This window comes from Protopterus annectens, chromosome 1.part0 (assembly GCF_019279795.1).
Source record: "Protopterus annectens isolate FY-2018-M chromosome 1.part0, PAN1.0, whole genome shotgun sequence".
Lineage (NCBI taxonomy): Eukaryota > Metazoa > Chordata > Ceratodontiformes > Protopteridae > Protopterus > Protopterus annectens.
Window position 1 is genome coordinate 52,474,491 of NC_056725.1, and position 17,330 is coordinate 52,491,820.

Below are 17,330 nucleotides of genomic sequence, written 5' to 3' on the forward strand. Positions count from 1 at the left end.
TCAGCTTATGATAAACAACAATTCCTACTATACCCCAGCAGTCTTACTGAAATTCGGATACAATAAAAACCTAACCTGTCCGTTCTGTTCCCTCCCACATGTAGATATACATCTTTTGGAGCTGTAAGAATATTTGCAAACTTTGGTGTTCTCTCAGAACTCAGTTGGAAAAAATGGGATACGAAAAAAACACATTCTCTTGGCAAACTATGATTTTAAATATTATTCCTAAAATTCTTAAGGGTATCCATCGCCACAGTTGTGTTACAGCCTGTGCCCTTCTCAAATATTTTATAGCCAAGAACTGGGTCAATCCCTCAACAATAGCTTGGGAAAACTTTACATCAATGGCAATCAAATATATATCTGCACATAAGTTATGCAATAATAAAAAGAAAAAAAAATATTTTCAGAATTACTGGTGTAGACTTTTTGACTTAATCCAAACTAAATAATCTTAAAAAAATGTGGGTCTCTAACACTACATTCCAGGAAAACCTCCATCAGTATAATTTCTGGCCCTATAACCATTAGACATTGTTACCATCACACGGTAACTTTTGATTTTACAAAATATTTTGTTATATCATTTTGTTATCCTCTGGCATCCATGGTGTAAATATGTTGTAAATATGGTATAAATAGAAGTACATGGTGTAAATAGTTGTTTTTTATGGTTATACCCTCCTTACCGCTTTTCTTTCTTCTTAAGACAGTCATATATTCTTCCTTCCAAGCCACTTTCCATTTGTATCCCAAGACTTTGACTGTAATAGGTTATTGGGGGTCTTTACTGCTTATATTGGTCTCTAAGATGTAAGCTTCCCTGTAAGATAACTGCTGTGTTCTAAATGCATAGTTTTTGCACTAACTGTTACATATATACCTATATACCTATACTTTACTGCTTCCCACAATGACTTACAGTTTTTCCTTTGTATGTTTGAAAAGTTTGAAAAATTCAATAAAAATATATTTGAAAAAAAAAAGTTTTGGTGTGCCTGACTATAAATTAGCGAGTTAAGCTTGACTATTTCATGTGGTGTCTTTTTTAGTTTTTTCATTTATTGATCATTATCAAGTATATTTGTGTTTCCAACATTTGAGTTCTATTGTGCATTTGCAAAATGTTTTAATATTTTTTTTCTGAGAAGGCATATTTTTTAGTTCTCTCTGTTCACTGGCTGTGTGTTGTACAATGACCGTATCAGTGTGCATTATTTAATACTCATCGTAGGTTTTGTTTTTTGTGCCCATTAGTTATATATTTATCAACCAATGTTGCCGCATGCTCTGGTTTTCGCATTATGATTGACAGGGTGTGCAGTCTGTTTTATTGACTATTTGATAACTGAAGATGATCTATTATTTGATAAGATACACAAATTATAATGTAGTGTTGTTTTTTTATGAGAAATATATATTTTTGCGGTGGGTGATAATGTTAGTTTGTTGAGTTAGCAAATATTGATTCTTATTATTCTTTGGCCATCGCCACGTTTCTGTGTTAGCGGTCTCATTGGGATTACAATATTTTAAATACATTTCTTTCAAGAAGGTGTGTTTTCAACTTTCTCCATCTATGGGTTATTTCACGATCAATGATTGTGTCAATATACACTGTTTAGTTTCTGTGCTCATTGGCTATCTACTAGCCAATTGATATTGTTTTATGACATGATTGTAGCATTATACTTGTAAGGGAGTTCATTTTGTCCTATTGTCCATTGCACACTTGTAGACTATGGAATACTTATTCTTGTATGTTGTCTGGCTATATGTTAATCATTTGCTGGCTACTTGTGTTAAGATTGCAAGACAATACTCGGTAGGGCATATATTTAGCCTTTGTATCTATTGGTTCTTTAACTGAGAGGGTGTGTTTCTAACTTTCTCTGCTTATTGGCTATTTCATCACTAATGATTACGCCAGCATACACTGTTGAATATGCATTTTAGTTTTGAGTCTGTTGGTCCATTGGCTATGTATTAACCAATAGATGTTGTTCCATGACATGTTTGTATTGTTATATTTGTGTGGATGTGAATTTTAATGGACAGGAGAAGACTATGAAATATTTATTTTTGTACGTTCATTGGCTATATTGACCTTTTGATGACTGTTTGTGATTTGACTGTAAGAGTATACTCAGTAGGGCTTAATTTTTGCCTTTGCATTCATTGGTTCTTTAACAATGTCTACATTTACCACCTAATTATTAGATTATCATGATCGAATATGCATGGTTAGAACATTGCATATTTTCTATTAATTGTACTATGGTTGAATGCTCTGATCTATACTCAGCTACTTGGGTATTATATTCCTGCTTGAACATTGGTCAGTTTAATTTCCACTTCTCATCTCTGTCTTTTATTCTGTCAATAACTTCAAGCAACTAGCGTTAGTGTTTGCTTTCTTTAGGATTTGTATATTTCTATACCTGGCAGACATTTATACATATAGATATTTATATATCTATAGCTATATATATATATATATATATATATATATATATATATATATATATATATATATATATATATATATATATATATATATATATATATATATATATATATATAGGTATGTATCTATATGGAGAAAATGAATATGGATAAATCCCCCTTTAGTTGTCATCTGTTTAGTCAACAAAATTTAGTCGACTACACAGATGGTCGGTAAGCATGCGAGATCACATAATTCATGGGGTAGGGAAATATGCCGTTTCCCTGAGATTGTGCAATCTTTGAATTAGTTTATATAATTAGCAGGTTGTGTAGTGGGTGCAAGGAGAGCTAGCCCTCTGCAAAAAATGTTTTTCTCTGTTTTGTTAAACTTTGTTTTGCATACTAGCTGTCAACATTTGCAAAGTTGACATATGTAGTTAGATAGATATCTGTATGTATTTAAAATCACTGCAGTGAAATATCAGCTCATTGTGGTATTGTCATAAACAGCATGAGTTTTGTCATGGGCATAACCTTTCAGCCTGCCTTCAGGAATGCTCTTCTTGTCTCCAGTACCATCAGAGAGTCTAAATATTTATACTTTGGACTAATGCTGGGAAACTCATGTCATGTTATGTTTGTAAGGAATAAATGCATCCAGTGATTAAAGTAGTGCTGCTTACCCATAAACAACAATATCAAAGAAATGGCAGCAGTAATTCTGGGTTTGATAAACCTACATCATAAATGAATAGGTATGCACATGTTTAACTCCTTTGTAGGGAAGTACTGAGCAATTGGGAAATAACACTGGATTATAACTTAGCTCTACATATAGTTTGCCTGCCAGGCAAGTACACCCTACTGACAAGCACACTGAGCAGGTTAGTGACACAGATTCATGAATAGCAAATGTATTGAATAGATTTTCCACATATAAAATCTGTCTGGGAATGGATGGGTCTGTTTATTTGGAAGACAATACTAGACCCCTAAAGTTGAAGTCCCCTTGCAATCACCATTAAGATTATAAGATGATGCTTCTCTTAGATTCAGAACATGCCCTGCGACCTAGAGAGTATGACTCAAGACTAAAGGAGATTAGTAAGCTCTTGATTGCAAAGTGACTGAGATGGCCAAGGTCTACATGACTTAAATCATTACTATTATATAATTTCTACAACTGTGAGAAATGAGAATGAGAAAAGCAACCAGGTTCTCTCACCACGAAACTGTGTAGAATAGCGATGTGTCCAGTATGATCGAAGCTCACAAAAGTAGCAGCGCAAGAAAAACAGGAGCGGCAGAGTTCTGGGCTGATTCAATTGATTCAATATGCAATAAGCTTCACCATATAGTCATTAGTTCAGGCAGGAAAATTCAATTCATAAAATAACAGAAATAAAAATCCAGTATATAAAGACCAAACGCTTATTTTAAAGCGCTTTTCAAAGTGGTCACCACCACGCTCATCAGACAATGCAATTAAAATTCAAACTATTTATACTAATAAATCTGGAAAGGCACCAAATTAAAAACAGACAACTCAGGCAATCTTCCAATTAAAAGTTAGTATTACAAACTTAAAAGAAATTTTCAAAATGCTGCATTTTATAAAACCTAGATACATCAACAATACTGAAATGTTCGACACCATACTGTGACTACTTGTCAGTACATTTTAGACCCTTTAGATTAATGTTAGTAGAGGTGTTTCCTGACGAGTAAAGCCATAAGGACTAGATTAGAAAAGTACCCTGATATAAAAGGATTAGCACATTTTAAAACATTTAAAATGTTTAGATAGTATTTAAAACACATGTAAATACAGAACATAACCTGTTACAGTAACATAGATAAAAACTGGTGTTTGTACTGTATACAGATACTTCTATTACAATGTGATATAATGATAAACGATGAAGATAGATACAAACATATAACATAAAAGATCAAAAAAATAAAAAATAATAAATAAATAAAATAAATGAATAGGTAAGGTAAACAGGAGATGAATATCTATTCGCTGGAAAGCGAACTCTCTATTTATAGGTCAAATAATTTATTTATATTTATTTTAAAATGTTTGAATATGATACTATTTTATTCATTAGATGCAATTGTTGATCAGGATCAATGGTCGAAATTTAAATTATTGATCAAGATCATAAGTGAAGAAATATTAAAAATCAATTAACCTGTAATGTTAAAATCTAGATGAAATAAATATTAAATATTAAATATTAAAAATTGAATCTGTAAATATGTGTATGAAATATAAAAATGTGTTTTGAAGGATATATACATAATTACGCTGTATGTTTATGAAATATAAAATATAATTTAAAAAATATATATGAAAAATATATGTATATATAAATATATAAATAAATGGAAACCTGCTGGCATGGATAAAATGAATAAATGTTGGTTAAAAATGTTGATTAAAAATGGATATCGTGTATGTAGTACTGAAAAGTAACAAGAAAAATAGATATAATCCAACTTATGTTGTTGGATAAAAACATACATGAATGAATACAACCAGTTGGATACACTGTAAAAAAGCCTTTGTATATAAGAAATATTAAACATTTTACATTAAGGACAATAAATATACAAATACATAAATGAATGTATAACAATATTGTATACTATAGAGGAGACCACATGAGGAACTCATGTTGATTTATAAATTGATTTTTAAAAATAGAACCAAGAACAGGTTAATTACATTATGATGTCCAGGGTTTATCTGGATTCCAAAACTGGTTTAATAGAAACTTCCAAAACTGTTTAATAGAATTGGTGAGGTATGTGTGCATATTTAATATCCATCCCTTAACTCCTTATTTTAGAGAAGTAAAGAACTATCCCCACCTCTTTATTGGGAGTAACTATCTCCAATACCTTAAATTCAAAGCTATGGTGGGCTGTTCCAAGATGTGCTTAGCTAAAGCGTTTAGTTCATTTTTCTTCTGAATGTCATAAAGATGACCATAAATTCTGTCTTTCAGACATCTTGGTAAGGCCAATGTAAAACCATGTACAATTTTTACATGTGGCCAAATAAATAAGAGCTAGAACCTAGGAATAAGCATAGAAGCATAGTAGGATGATTGAGAATGTAGGATTTAGGAAATGTGTTTGATCCCTCCTACCATGATTGTACTGCAGGAAGGTACCTTAGCAAGTAGCCTTTCTTACTAGTAAATGGTGATCTTAATTCATCACTACTAACTACATGTTTTATTTTAGCATGTTAGGTGTACTAGGGCTACTGATGTGGTTTGTTAATGTTGTTCCTACTAACACTAACAAATCTATCATAAGTAATTTCCAGTTATTATGAAATTGAAAAACCTGTTTTTGATGATGAAAGAAAATAGAAAATTCAAGATTATAGGTACATAATCTTGTGGATATCTGGAATATCTATTGGTGGTTATCCTGGTTACTTGATATTTAGTGTGTAGTCCTAATTACTATTTCTTGTTTTTTTGTAACTAGATCTGAATCAGCCTCTCTCCCTGAATAATGATTCTAGGTGATCCGCTCAAAATTGTAGCAAGTGTGGATCTTTACAAGTCTTTTAATCTGAAATGATGAATTGGCTCTATGCCAAAAAAAAAAATACCTAGGTGTGCATACTGTCAAAAGATAAGTGTGTTCCTCCATGGTTGGTTTTTGATATGATGGTCGAGGGATTACCCATCATCATTATATTTTAGTGTGACATCCCAAAAATAATGGGATTTATTAGAGCATTCCATAGTAAACCGTAAAAGTGGAGGTGCTCTCAAGATAGTTCAAAATTGTACAAAGTCAGACTCTGTGCCTTCCATACAAAAAAAATCATCATCCACAAACGCTTATAAATTATTATCGGTGGGTAAATAAGTAAAAACAACCAGGTTGGAATAGGTATTTCTGTAGATAATACTCATTTAAAAACATAAATACATTGTTGTTTAATATAATAACACAGTTGGCATGTAAGTAAAACTGTGTGTCATAGAAAAGGATTTATCAAACATTAATATATCTCTTATGGCCTCAATACCCAAATCGTTGAGGTTCTTCACATCCAAGGTAATCAAAATGTAATCATGATGTTGAATATCTAGTTGTATCTCTGACAGGCAAGCTAATAGGTGATAGGTATCTTTTAAAATAGTATCAAAATAATCAACCACTGGTCTACAAAGCAGGAAGCATTGGCAGTGACCTGATACTATAGAGTGGGATGGGGTAGGTGTTCTTGTGAATTTTCGGGAGTCCTTTAATAATAGGTATGGTGGGGTTTTCCATCAAAAGATAACTGTACATATCTTCATTAAGCTGTCTGCAAGATCATACAACATATCATGTACATTCTAATAATAGTCTTCACTCTACACAATTCTAATTTAATATATGTCGTTTCATCAGTAAGCATTAGCATGTTAGTGTTATATTCAGCTCTGTTCAGTACCACAACTCCTCCCTTATCGGCAGGTTTAACAGAGATTTTATCATATTGTTTTAAGTGTTTCAAATTAAATTCATCTAGATTTAAATTAAAGCCAGGTTTTTTTAGTGGAAAATAATTCATAAAAATCTTGCTCACAGATATGTAAAAGCATTCTATACAATGGGGTAACGGGGGCATAAAAGTGCTTCTCCTTTTTAAAACAGTAGGTGTAGCATTTTGTTTAACTTTGAAGAAAACTTTTAAGGCTACTCTGCAAAACAGTCTTAAATTAATTAAAGTAAAAGTAAGTGTGTCAGACACAGAATGATGAAAAAAACCACGATTTAACGATTTAAAGAGAGGAATGTCAGAAGAAGAAAGTCAGAATAAACCAGTCACTTTTTAGTCACTTTTTGTTTGTTATGTGGATTGGATAATTTCTGGCTTTTCCTTTTCCTGGCCTCACCAGGACCGGGGCCCTTGTTTGAAACCTTTGTTTCACGCAGCATGGTAGGAAGTTTTGACGAGGGAGGCTGAGATGTTAGGATCTTTTGGATCTTTGGTCTAGCTCCTGGACAGGTTTGTAACAGCTAATGCTTAGTTGGTTCGGGTTGGTTAGATAGTCAGTCATATTAGGAACCAAAACTATTGGTTAGCCCCCTGATCCAGAACAGACAGACATCATATATCGGCAATATAAATATAGTATTTCACGCAACAGAACAGAAACAGAAGCGCAGAACGTTGTGTGTGTGTTGTGTTCTTTATATTAACATTTGAGCCATCATTCTCATTGTGTATTATTTTTTGCCAAACAAATACCTGTCTTAATTTAAAAATTTAAAGTCCCTTCTAGTTTTTTTCAGTTTTGTTTTTTTGTTGCCTTCGATTTACTTGTAGACATATATTACGTAATTACAATAGGCTAAGATCTTTAAAATTAGCATCAACCTTATCTCTCAGTTCAGTTTCTAAAAAAAAATAATCAAGAAGAAGCCTGATGTACCTGTGTCCGAGGTCAATGTTCAAATCCTGCCATTTTGAGGAGTTCTGGACCCGCATCCCTCGGTACAATGGAGTAATGGAGACAAGCCTCTAGATGTTGCCTTTGCCAGGCATATCTTTGCAATTTGTACATATCATCCTCTAATGCTTTAGATAAAAGGTTGAAGTCAGAGATGTTAAAACCTTCTGTGTTCACGGGAGTAACATGCTCAGTTTGCGAGAAATCCAAGGTCAATAAAGGGTTAGCCTGTACATGTAACAAATCTTCTAGGTGCACTACTGCTTCCCTCGTCCCTGGAGTATAGTCAAGTTCAATGTCAGCGATATCCATCGTGTGCTGGCGGTGAAAATAAAGTGTAGAGAAGGTAATATTCAAAAAAACTCTTCACCGGCAGCTTTTTTTGAATAATTTCTACAACTGATAATTCTTTGGCTATCCTCTGTTCCTCGTGATCAAGGCAATAAAGCCCTTCAAACTCTATACCTACACGATTTAATTCAACATCCTCTTCAGAACTGATTCATATCTGTAAGGAAGAAAGCTCTTCATCTAGAAAGTCGTATTTGCTTAAGTGGAAAAGAATTCTTTGATCGGACAGGGTTGACACTCAAATCCTGCTCAGTTTGAAGATTATTAGATTACAGAAGTCAGTAATGAAACCTGAAAGTGTATTTGTACAGTAAAAACCAAAGCAAGAAAAAAATGCATGAAGAACCCTTTGTGAAAAACATAAATTTTTGTTTAGTGCTTTCATCTTTTAAAATGAACAAAAATTTATTCAGAACAATTATAATAGTCTAAACAGACTTGACTTAGACTTTTCTCAGATTGCTTCTTTCTGCAGTTTCTTCCATCTTTTCTTTCACAAATAAAATCTCCCTATATATTATGGCAAACTTTTCTGAAAATAAATTGTTTTCAAACTGCCTGAATTTGCCTTTACCCAAGTTTCAAATGTAAACTTCCAGAATGAAAAACTGGCGTTTCCATCTTCTTTACATCAGTAAAGTTTCTCTATTGTAAAACATTATTGCTAGTAGCAATAATCTCAGGTAGAATGACTTCTGAACTACAGACCTTAATGGATAACAAGCCCTTGACAGTTTTTCATAGTGGTATGACTCCTGTGAGATCCAACTGTTCTTTCATGCTAAATGTAATTTCTGTTCTTTCTCTGACTGTATCTACACAACTGCCTTATTTTACAAAAAGGAGCTCTACAGAGACAAACTGTTGTAACTTAGCTGTGCAATGGCAATTCAAATAGTAAGTAACAAAAAAGAAACATCAGGGAAAACAAGCTTTACCCGAGAACTAATGACATTACTAAGGTAAATTGTTATTCCCTTATGTTTTGAGAGCTACAGAAATCATAAACAGACATTACTAAGGCCGCAATTCTAAGACATGTTGTCAGTGTAAATGACCACTTAGAATGAGAGCAAGCTGGAAGCAGGTGTTTTGGAATCTGCTCTCCATAGTAAGCCTGTTTATGGCTAGGCCGAAGTAAGCCACTTACACTGAGAGATGGTCTTTCGGAATCTGGCCCCAGATCATATTCTCTTGTAGCTGCTTAATTAAGAATGTCTCTGTTCTGGACGGATGTGATGCTGTGGCTTTGTTGTCCATCTACAGACTGGCTAAACATTATAAATCATATACCTAAATGAGAAGCAAGGTAGCCTTTGCTGCAGGTGATTCTTTCTTATCTGGCTACCATCCTAGATTAGTTTTACTTGTGTGGCTTGGGAATCTGCTTAGATTTTTGTCAAGCTGGTAAAAGAGTTCCCTCTGAAGGAATGTAGCACAGTGTGCAAGCTGCTCAGCATAATAGGAGATCTTACAGAATTTTGCAGTGGTGCTGATATTCCTCCAACATCCCTATTTTATGTGTATCACAATTAAGTTCTATGCTTTTTTCAGGGCCAGATGTCAGTAATTTGGGTACAGTTATTGGTGTGCCTACAGTGTTACAAATAAAGTCATTGTACTGAAATATGACTGTATGTTGCAAATTTCTTACTAGAATAATTTGCATATAGCTATTGCTGTGATTACACTACAGTTGCTATGCTAGGTCTAACTGTCGGTTACAAGGTATAGCTATTGCTGTGACTACACTACAGTTGTTATGCTAGGTCTAACTGTCAGTTACAAGGTATACCTATTGCTGTGATTACACTACAGTTGCTATGCTAGGTCTAACTGTCAGTTACAAGGTATAGCTATTGCTGTGATTACACTACAGTTGCTATGCTAGGTCTAACTGTCAGTTACAAGGTATAGCTATTGCTGTGATTACACTACAGTTGCTATGCTAGGTCTAACTGTCAGTTGCAAGGTATAGCTATTGCTGTGATTACACTACAGTTGCTATGCTAGGTCTAACTGTCAGTTACAAGGTATAGAGATTGCTGTGATTACACTACAGTTGCTATGCTAGGTCTAACTGTCAGTTACAAGGTATAGCTATTGCTGTGATTACACTACAGTTGCTATGCTAGATCTAACTGTCAGTTACAAGGTATAGCTATTGCTGTGATTACACTACAGTTGCTATGCTAGATCTAACTGTCAGTTACAAGGTATAGCTATTGCTGTGATTACACTATAGTTGCTATGTTAGGTCTAACTGTCAGTTACAAGGTATAACTATTGCTGTGATTACACTACAGTTGCTATGCTAGGTCTAACTGTCAGTTACAAGGTATAGCTATTGCTGTGATTACACTACAGTTGCTATGCTAGGTCTAACTGTCAGTTACAATGTATAGCTATTGCTGTGATTACACTACAGTTGCTATGCTAGGTCTGTCAGTTACAAGGTATAGCTATTGCTGTTGCTACACTAAAGTTGTTATGCTAGGTCTAACTGTCAGTTACAAGGTATAGCTATTGCTGTGATTACACTACAGTTGCTATGCTAGGTCTAACTGTCAGTTACAAGGTATAGCTATTGCTGTGATTACACTACAGTTGCTATGCTAGGTCTAACTGTCAGTTACAAGGTATAGCTATTGCTGTGATTACACTACAGTTGCTATGCTAGGTCTAACTGTCAGTTACAAGGTATAGCTATTGCTGTGATTACACTACAGTTGCTATGCTAGGTCTAACTGTCAGTTACAAGGTATAGCTATTGCTGTGATTACACTACAGTTGCTATGCTAGGTCTAACTGTCAGTTACAAGGAATAGCTATTGCTGTGATTACACTACAGTTGCTATGCTAGGTCTAACTGTCAGTTACAAGGTATAGCTATTGCTGTGATTACACTACAGTTGCTATGCTAGGTCTAACTGTCAGTTACAAGGTATAGCTTTTGCTGTGATTACACTACAGTTGCTATGCTAGGTCTAACTGTCAGTTACAAGGTATAGCTATTGCTGTGATTACACTACAGTTGCTATGCTAGGTCTAACTGTCAGTTACAAGGTATAGCTATTGCTGTGATTACACTACAGTTGCTATGCTAGGTCTAACTGTCAGTTACAAGGTATAGCTATTGCTGTGATTACACTACAGTTGCTATGCTAGGTCTAACTGTCAGTTACAAGGTATAGCTATTGCTGTGATTACACTACAGTTGCTATGCTAGGTCTAACTGTCAGTTACAAGGTATACCTATTGCTGTGATTACACTACAGTTGCTATGCTAGGTCTAACTGTCAGTTACAAGGTATAGCTATTGCTGTGATTACACTACAGTTGCTATGCTAGGTCTATCTGTCAGTTACAAGGGCTCCCTTACTTATGCTTGAGGTGAAACTGCTCAGTGTCAGTAGTTCACAGAAAAAAAAAATCAAATTGAATAATGTTGAATGTTTTTTTCCCCTTAGGAAATCATTGCTGGTGCAATTTCTGATTGTGCACCAGCAATGATTCACCTCTTTAGTGAGATTTTTTTCCTTCTTCAAGTTAGTGTGATGACAGAGTTGGTGGTCTATATACATTGGGGGGGGGGGGTGAGGGTAGAAAAAGAAGTTTTTCACCCTTTTAGATTTTGGGCATTTTTTCATTCTTTTGAAACATCGTCTTTCAGGAAGTTGGCAGTTAATAGTAGAACAGTTACAAGTTTCTCACTATAATAAGTCATATATGTTTATTGATGTGCACACAACATTACAGATACAGTTAATATGCTGAAACCAGTTTATAAGTCACACGCTTCTTACTAGAATAATTTGAAAATAGTTATTGGTGTGCCTGTAGTCTTACAGATACAGGAAGTGCACTGAAGTCTGACTGTATGTTACATACTTCTCTGTAGAATAATTTGTACATAGTTACTGGTGTGCCTATATGTTACAGAATTACAGATAAATTGACTATACTAAAGTCTGTAAGTTACACGTTTCACCCTAGAATAATTTGTATATGTTTATTGGTGTGTCTTCAATATTACAAATGTTACAGATACAGTTAATATGCTGAAGCTTGTTTATAAGTCACAAGTTTCTCAATAGAATCATTTGAAAATATTATTGGTGTGCCTATAGTCTTATAGATACAGGCACTGTATAAATGTCTGACTATAAGTTACAAATTTCTCACTAGAAGAATTTGTGAACAGTGTGTCCACAGTGTTAGAGATTCAGGTATTGTGCCTGAAAGTTCATATTTGCCTCATTGAGGGGTATTTTTTCTTGAAAAATGGGTTAAATGATGAAGAACAGCAGTAAATCCAAACTGTTGTATTACTGTAGTGAGAGTGATGTCACCATAGCAAGCTTGTGCTCTAACATGACATGCCCTCCACACTGAGTTTTAAATTAGTTTTATCCTTTATCCTTCATTGTTTCCTCTTAGTTTGGCATTTATTTTCCACATATCCGCTTGCATGGGGGCATAATGTGACCTGTACATCTCATCAGAAGAATTCATGTCATTGCATATAGTTTGATGAATGTTTTTAATATTTGCGTCTATGTTGTGTGATAGAGGTTGTTATTTCATTAACATCTGCTAGTGAATTATATGTATTTTAGACATAGCACTTTAATTTTGTATCATCAATTAAGAGATTAATGAGTTGCAGGTGAATGAATACGTTATTTAAAGATTCAGTTTTACTGGCATATTATTGAAGTCTGAGGAAGCGTTACTACAACGTGAAAGCGCTTACTGTCCTATGCATTGTTTTTAATAAAGAGACTGCTTTTTGGAGCTTGTTGGATTATTTGATTGCTTGGCTATTGGTGTACCCTTGGATTTGTTTATCACTCATCAGAAGAATGCTGTAATCTCATCACTTCTTTGCTGCTTCTTGCATTGTTTATATGTTGATCCCAAGGTGATCTGAGGAGACTTTCTAACATTTGATGCCTAAAGCATAGATACTGCTAAGTTAGTCATATGTCATATGTCATGTCACTCATTTGTCTGACAAATTGTGAGCCAGTATCTGCAGTAGCACTGCCTCTACTACCTGGAATTGGAGCAGAAGGTGAAGCTCTGCTCTAAGTGCCAGTGAGTCAACCCACCCATCCGTATATACACAGAAGTGAACAGCCACTGGCCTGTCTGGCTACTTGGACAATGTTGGCAGCTGAATCTGGTCAGTATCGGGATCAGGAGATGGCCCATCTCACAATGCTAGGCCTTAGTCAGACTACCATGAAACGATTAAAGAAATGGAGAACATAAAATTGTCACACCCTCCTGTTAAGATGTTACTCAGAAATGTCCTGAGGAATTCTGTTTTTACCACTTCTTCACTTTGCTGGAAGTAAAGATAGCTGGGAGAAGTATATACCTTGGCAACCACCTTAGTGGATATGTTTTCTGGAGCAAGTGTAGTCCAACCCAGAGTTACTCAAACTAAGCATGCCAAAACTAAGACAGATCCAGGAGAACAACTGTAGGAGTTACCTATCTGCAGCCTGCAAGCAACACTCAGGGCTAATCTCTCCAGATCCCCACGCTGGGTCTGGCATGTCTAAATGTCCCAGGATGAGGAGAGTTTCCTAGGCTGTCCTATGTTGGGTTCCCATTTCCATTATATGCCCAAGACACAATACAGTGACTCCTGAGACAGAGAGAAGTTAAGTGTGACTTGGAGAAAAATAAATAGATATCCTAAATCCTAACTTAAGATTAAAAATCCTATAATTACTTGAATGTCTTCTACTCAATCTCTATTTAAAGCTGATTCCGTTTGAAAGAAACTAGACTCTTATCAGTCTGATATTAGCTAATATTTTACTGTATTTCTGTTTTAACTGTTATGTTTTCATTAATTGTCATAGCATTGCTATTCCATGTTCGTTTAATTAGTACTATGTGTATGCACATTTACTACTCTATGCATGTACATATATTATTTTTTTAACTGTCATATAATTACTAGTCTATGTATGTATATATGCATTTATAATGTAAATCCTGTATAACTGCCTTCTACTCATTCTGCAGAATGAAGCATTTCTCCCTGGCCTCTGCTGAAAATGGGACTTGTGCCCAGTTGGACTTTCCCAGTAAACAAAAGCAATAAATAAATAAATAAATACAATACTAAGTCCAAAATTGTTGTAGCTCAGAAAACTCTGCCTTTCTGGAATACACAAATCTTAGAGTTAGTATGTGCAAGTAATCGGGGCTATTGGGGATACAGGAGGGATTAGACAACTGCAAAAATGTGTTGGATGTGAGTTTCACATTTTGCTGTTACATAGGTTCATAGGTTCATGGGTAAGTACTAGGCTATCTGCCCATGGGCATTTATAAGCCTAGCCACAGAGTGATGTCTTTTGCCTCCCCATTAGATTAGTAACCTGGGCCTCTGTCAACAGGGCTCCTGAAGTGATCCCAGGGTAGAACTTACGATTATCCATCCACTCATCAAGATTTCTCTTGAAGAGGGTGAGAGAGGAGCTCTGTCGAATATGGATTGGGATTCTATTCCAGAGTGAGGGGAGTCACTGGGACAGGAATCTATCCCTCCAGCATGTCCTGTTTATTGTTGTACATAGGTTCAAGTCGCTAGAACGAGTGGTTCTGAGGGATCTCGTTTTTTTGAGGTGAAGCATGTCCATTAGTTCAGGGTTTGACATGGCCCTATAGGTCAGGCATAGGTCACCTCTGAGCAGACGGTAAGTGACTGAAAAGAGCTGGAGCTTTTTTAGTCGTGCTTCATAGGGTAATTGTTTAAGGCCCTTAATCCTCTTAGTGAGGTACTTCTGTGGTCTTTCTAGTTGTTGCAGGTGTCTAGTGAGGTACATCCCAAATATAGAATCACTCATATTTATTTATTTATTTATTTATTTTTGAGTTTCAGGACCTGCTTGTGTAACCTTGAAATTCAGATAGCATAGACTTCCATTCCTAATTTCATCATCCAGCACACAGACTTCCGACAAATTATCTGAGTTCTGAAGTGACCTGTCCCCATGGTTGCAGGAATGCACACTTAGGGTACATGGTCTGATGCAGCAGTCAGCCCACTGCAGTCCTCTTAATATACTCTCACCACTATGAACAGATGTCCCTCAGTACCAGAGCCCTATTGGCTCAGTTTTCACTCATCACATGCTTGATTTTGTGCATTCTATCAGTACAAGTCTACCTCATCTGGAAATGGGTAGGTATGAGGAATATGTTTAGCCTTGTACTCTATTTGAGAACAAGGAGACCATTACTTTAGAGACAGAAAAGGATATGACACCTTGTCACCTTACAGCTCCTAATAATTTGACCTTTTTGAAGATACCTTAAAGCTGTTGATGTCCAGGAAGCCTGGCCTTTGACCCTGATTCCTTTTCCCCCGGATGTACCATAATGAGCATGTGTGGAAGAAGAGTGAGAACATTTTGGTCATCTGACTGTGGAGCCTGTTAACAAAGATGCTGTATATGCATCTTACAAACACCTGGCTTCTACTCGAGCACCTATTGGGAAACCAGATCGCCTTTAAATGTCCCAATATGAATGAAATGGGGTCCTAACCAGACATGTTTCAGCAGAGTGCTATGTGATCTCTTCAGTCTGTCACAAAACCCAGAGAAGATAACATTTTGCTGCCCATCTGTGTGATGATTCTAAAGCAAAAGATAGCATGGGCAAGGCAAACTTCTCCAGTGCCATTTTGGGGTTAACAGTTGTCTCACCAATATATTGTTCATTGGATTTTGTAATTAGTGATTAGTGCAATTAGTTGTTCAGGTTATAGTCTTCCCTAATGGATAATCCGCTGTGAGTCTAGGAGGAGTGAATCAAGACTCTGAACACAGTTTCAGCATTATGCTACATATAGCCTTGCTGAAGCTTTGGCAAGGCAGGAAGCATCTGATTACACAGAATGGTCTGACTATGACTCTCCCATCTAACATAGGAGTTCAGCAATCAATTCTGGATGATTCATTCTGGAGATGATTTTAGTCACCCTGCCTTAACAGGGGTTTGCGGATGACCGCCAGAAAGGAAGTGAAATCTCATGGGATGAAGACTGTGTCCACTCTTATTTTCTGAGCTTAGCTCTCATCATGGTGGAGGGCCTTTATGAATTCAACAGACCCTCCTTCTTTTACGCTAAGCCACCTACCAAAAAGTAAAAGGCCCCCTCACAGGGCAAATAGTGTACTGAAATATCAGACTTGCTTGTCTCCCATTGATGCCAGTGAGGTTGCCCAAGAAGATAGGTGAACTAACAGATTGGCAGTCCTATTCTTATTATCTAGAATTATCTGTGAACATCAGTCCTCTACATTATTTTCAACTTGGAGATTTGTTGGTTATTCAACATAGAAAACTCTGTTCCTGGGACCCCAAAGTCTGTCCAGACCAGTTGGACAGGATCATACTGTACTTCTCAAAGAGATCTTAGAACCCATCGCTCCTTTTGAACAACACCAAATGTTAACTCCCATTATTTCTTGGTTCTAAAGGAGGTGGAGGGACCTTACCCATCCTAGACCCTAGCAATTTTAATGAACAAATCTGGTGTATCAAAATTTAGATGCTGGTTTACAGACCTTTGTGCTTTTGCTGCTTCAGTATACATTGACATGGATATTTTTTGACATGTCAGAGTCTAGCACCCAACCAAGAAAGTCCTATGGTTTAGTCTGGAGGGGCACAGCTTTCATTATAAAATGTGGCACTTTTTTTTTTTTTCCCTTTTGCACTTAGAGTGCTCGCCAAGGTGTTACCTGTGTTAATAAAGGCATGCCCTCTGCTCAGAGAAGTAATGCAGGTCTGGGAGTGAACCATAGATACAGGCATCATCTCTTAGCACTTCATGTCCCATCTAAAATGTACAGTAATGGGCTTCTTGAAAAAAGTCTTCAGTTTTGTCCAGGAACTGAGAATTCAAGAGTTCTGGCTAGTCTGTGAGTTCCTGTTTTAAGGCACACCAGAAAGCCACCTTTCTGCCACTCATTAGAAATAGAGTCATCTCTTTTTCTGCTCAGTGTATCATGTATC